Here is a 5,256-nt window from a genome sequence, read left to right on the forward strand (position 1 = left end):
CTGTCTAGTTTGCAACCAGTCACAGAGTCAGCCTTTCCCATGAGGCTTATTCAGTCTGTTGGTGTCACTAGCGCTGATACTAATCTTTGATACACCAGTAAGAATAAGAATACAGCTTGTCTTAATTCAGTCCACGATTTGACTTGTTGAGCCAAAAGATCACTGTGATTGATTAGTTATGCCTGCAGCTGCCAGAAGGGGAAGCTCTGGCCATGATACCGCATTCTCAATGAAGCTGCTGAAAGTTGTGCAAATGGTGTGCAATGGGCATAGAGTTGATCAGGTTGTTGATTGTGGGCTGTGGAATGTTGGCCCACTCCTCTTCAATACTTGTGCAAAGTTGCTGAATACTGGCAGGAACTGGAACACGCTGTCGTACACGCCGAGCTGAGCGTCCCAAACATGCTCAATGGGTGACATGTCTGGTGAGTATGCTGGCCATGCAAGAACTGGGATGTTTTCAGCTTCCAGGAATTGTGTACAGATCCTTTCAATATGGGGCCGTGCATTATCATGCTGTAACAGGAGGTTATGGTCATGGATAAATGGCACAACAGTGGTCCTCAGGATCTCGTCACAGTATCTCTGTGCATTCAAAATGCCAACAATAAGATGCACTCGTGTTCATTGTCCATAACATATGCCTGTCCATACCAGAACCCCTCCGCCACCATGGGCCACTCGATCCACTACGCTGACATCAGCAAACCGCTCACCCACACGATGTCTGCCATCTGCCCTAAACAGTGAAAACTGGGACTCTTCTGTGAACAGAACGCCTCTCCAATGTGCCAAACGCCATCGAATGTGAGCATTTGCCCACTCAAGTTGGTTACGACAACGAAATGCAGTCAGGTCCAGACCCCGGTGAGGACCACGAGCATGCAGATGAGCTTCCCTGAGACAGATTCTGACAGTTTGTGCAGAAATTCTTTGGTTATGCAAACTGATTGTTGCTGCAGCTGTCTGGGTGTCTGGTCTCAGGCGATCCTGGAGGTGAGCATGCTGGGTGTGAAGGTCCTGGGCTGGTGTGGTTACGTGCGGTCTGCGGTTGTGAGGCCGGTTGGATGTACTGCCAAATTCTCTGAAATGCCTTTGGAGACGGCTTATGGCAGAGAAATGAACATTCATTTCACAGGCAACAGCTCTGGTAGACATTCCTGCAGTCAGCATGCAATTGCATGCTGACTGCAGGAATGTTTGCAGTCAGCATGCCAATTGCACGCTCCCTCAAAGGTTGCAACATCTGTAGCATTGTGCTGTTTGATCAAACTGCATATTTCAGAGTGGCCTTTTATTGTGGGCAGTCTAAGGCACACCTGTGCAATGCTCATGCTGTCTACTCAGCCCCTTGATATGCCACACCTGTGAGGTGGGATGGATTATCTTGGTAAAGGAAAAGTGCTCACTAACACAGATTTATAAAGATATGAGAACAATATTTGAGATTCATGGGTCTTTTGTGTATGTAGAAAATTTTTCATCAGTTTGGGTTTAGCTCCTGAAAAATGGGAGCAAAAACAAAAGTGTTGCGTTTATATTTTTGTTCAGTTAATTCATGCATTTATTACTTCTAGGCTGGACTACTGTGAAGGTGGACCCCAACGTACGTACATAAGAGCACTTGGTGTGGTGACAGCATGTTTATTTGTATTATAACAGTTCACTGTGGTTTCGGCACACGCTCGGGACACAGGCACTCCCACTCGGCTGTCACATCCGCTCACCAGCCCTCCTCAACTGTCACTGCAACATAACAAGAGTTACAATCAATCAGGCGTCCCCAGCACACCTGTTCACCCCGCCTCCACGCCACCCCAGGAGCTCACTGTGCCACCCCTCCTCTGCAGCGGGCCAGAGACCACACCCACGCCACATCATTATTATCAGGAAGTCCTAAAAACTCCCTGAAAAGCCTTCAGTTAATCCAAAATGCTGCAGCAAGAGTCCTGACAGGGACTAGAAAGACAGAGCAGATTTCTCCTGTATTGGCCCCTCCCTGAGCCTGGTTCTGTCGGAGGTTTCTTCCTGTTAAAAGGGAGTTTTTCTTCCCACTGTCACCAAAGTGCTTGCTCATAGGGGTCATGTGATTGTTGGGTTTTTCTCTGTATCTATTATTGTCAGGTCTACCTTACATTATAAAGTACCATGAGACGACTGCTGTTGTGACTTTTGGCGCTGTACAAATAAAGCTGAACTGAATAGAATAAATGTTTTCCACATCACCGTATCTTCTTCTGCTTCAGAGTCAGTTTGCAAATGTGACTCAGGATCACAGATAATTGGCTAGCCCAGGTTCTCAGAACCTTGGGGCTGATGCCAGCAACCCTGCTCTGGTGTAGACTCCCCAGTTGTCTCCTAACCTGGCCACAAGTCACAGTGAAGCAAGAAGTGTTTATTAGATGATCTGATCCACAGAGTTCACTTGGGGTGAAGAAAGAGTGAAGTACAAAATCATTGAAGGAAATGAGTGTGTGGTGGAGGAGGCAGCAGGGATGTGAACTAAATCTGTTTGGCTCATTTGTTCTCTCCAAGCTGCCAAGTGTTGCTGCCAAGCTGTTGCAAATGGTATCCATATCATTGTATTCACACCTCTCGAAGCTGTGGGTCCAGTAGGGCCTTCTACATTCACTTACACACATATTCAGGCCCACACCAACATGCACATAGAGAGTCATGGAAAGTACGCACGTTCACTCCTGCACGTACTAAGAACAGGGAGGTCGTCTCAGGACAATCTCTCGGTTGGACACACAGTCTCACAGAATTGCACAACATATCACAAACTTGTTTGTTTCGAAAGTAGTATCGGATGTCTATATAAGGAGAACTTTGGAACTGTTATCATTTCCAGTAAGATCTGGCTGTGATGTCATCAGGGTAATATAAGGATGGGGAGCGGGCTACTCGAGAAGATTGGAAGATTGTAGGGTGGCTGTTGCAAGTTTCTTCTCACACTGTACTGTGTGTTTTAATAAAATAATTTGTGTTGACCCACTATGGGCTTCCAGTCGTATGTCTCTTCCTCAAAAAATCGAACCACGACACACTCCACACATCCCTCATGGCTGTTCTGCTTGAATCTGACCACCAGCTCCTTCTGTAGGTGTCCTTTCATTTTCTCAGCTCCACCCTTAGTTCTTCCCTGTCCTAAACATCTGGATGCTTTCTTCTTTTTATTAAGTCTTTTCAGTTTTCTAGTCATCTGAGGCTTAAGGTTCATATGTAAGCACAATACACTCCTCACTGGTAAGATGGTGTATTCACAGAAGTTGTTCAGAGAAATGAGTGACGACACATTACCTCTGCATCAGTTGACTGTTAAATGTAAATACCCAACCAAAATAAGAGACGAGAATCCACGTGGAACGTCACGTCCCTGTCCAGCATCTATCAGTTCAATATGTGGCCCACTTCTTCCAAGTATTACATCTTGGATTGCAGTGCCATTCCTCCATCGTTCTTCTTGTTATTTGGATTGATGTCGCTATCCACCCAGAAAGTTCAGAAGTGGTCAGAAACGTGTGAATCCATCCCACATCGTACAGTTGTGTTCCCCTGTTATAGAACAAAGAGTTACTAAACAGTTTGTTATAGAACGATAAGAATCATTGTTTTTGGCAGCGACATCGAATCATCCTGAGGCCGAAGGAGCTCTGCTGTCACAGAGTTGTGGAGCTCATTTGTTGGTTTGTCCCTGATGGAGGTTTGTTCAGTGACCTCCTGTCTTCAGTGATGGTTCCAGCTCTGCTGGTATCTCTGCCACTAATGCTGCCTCCCAACAGACAACAGCAGAGTAGATGGCACTTGTTACCACAGACTACTGGAAGATCTTATTATTAGCAATTAGTCTAACATCTTTCTGTACACATTCAAAGATCTGAGCTTCCTAGAAAGTAGAATCTGCTCATTTGCTCATTTCTAGTGTTTTTTTTATTCTGTGGATTGCTCCTTTGTAAGCCAAACACAAGAATATCCAGAGTTGGGGCCAGGAAGCAGAGTTGCAGTCTTACACCCCTCTCTGTCTCTTTTCTCCTCCTGTTAACATCCATGGATGCTAAAAATGACAGCTTCAAAACAACATTTAATCTATAATTAGACTGAACTGGCTTCTCTCAGAATGTAAAGAGCCCACCCACCACTTTAACCACAGTTCACATCCTGTTTTGACACATGGCATGGGAACTATAAAAGTCCTCTATGTCTCATGATTTTGTAACGCAATCTGTACTTACGCCAAACCTTTAATGCGTGGAAATCAGGACTGTTGACCTTGGGCAGTTCACTAGGTGTCGGTGTCATCAATTTCACCCCGAGGTCTAAGCCCAGAATCACAGTTTCTCCAAAAATAGGTTACAAGAAATCAAATGTGTCCCAAATATCCGTATCCCATCAGAGGCTAGTTTCGTAAAGGAGATTGGTAGTAGCTGCTCCACCACAGGAACAATAAGGCTTCCAGCACACAATGGACACCACACTTACTTAACATAAACACATTTATTAGACACAATTTTAAATAATAAACCCTTTTTTTTTGTAGTGTCTTTCCACTCAGTGTCCCAAGAAAAATAAAATAAATAAATAAACTCAAATATGTATCCCTTCAAGGTCCTTTGGCCAAAAGAAAATCACCTGAGCTCAGGGAAAAGTAAAGTGCATCGTTGGGGCCCTTTGAATTGTTCCTACCGCTCTGTTGGAACGGTGTAGCATCCAATAATAGCATCCAGCAAGCAGAAGCATCCACCCGCAGCAACGACCATCTACTAGCCAGGACGGTTCAGCAGAGTCATCAGATGAGGACTTCCACAAGGCAGTTCATCCAGTAGGATCCAGGGCACCAAAAGGGCAAACAACCCAGCCAGAGGGGTTCATGTAATGGCGAATGGCTGTCGGATTCAGCTCAGCTTCACGTTCCTAACTGCTACAAGACTCCTTTTTCCGAATTTCCAGCTCGCAGAGGGCACGAGAGCAGCATGCGCCTCATCGGATGAACGGAAGGAAAAAAACTCTGTAGCTGGACTAGAGAGTGGCTATGCGCATGGCACAGTGGTGCGTTCAGTGACTACAAATAATCAGAAATCCCATACTCAAACAATGATCTGGGTTACAATTTCTTAATAAGATTTAATTTTACAAAAATAGACTGCTGGTCATTGTTCCGGTAAATTCATCTTTTATTCCTTATTTGCTTTTGAGCTTTTCTTTTATTTAGTTCTTGAATTAAATTCATCTAGTTTTTGTTTATATAGTGCCAAA

At 44.8% G+C, this 5,256-nt stretch overlaps 1 pseudogene; it reads left to right on the plus strand.

The window, feature by feature from the left end:
- The first annotated feature begins 263 nt into the window (after nt 1-263).
- LOC146377022 (uncharacterized) lies at nt 264-4,991 on the plus strand (annotated as a pseudogene).
- The last annotated feature ends 265 nt before the right edge of the window (nt 4,992-5,256 follow it).

The sequence above is a fragment of the Perissodus microlepis genome, chromosome 11, assembly GCF_051167445.1.
Source record: "Perissodus microlepis isolate ML-2025 ecotype Zambia chromosome 11, ASM5116744v1, whole genome shotgun sequence".
In the NCBI taxonomy this organism is placed as follows: Eukaryota; Metazoa; Chordata; class Actinopteri; order Cichliformes; family Cichlidae; genus Perissodus; species Perissodus microlepis.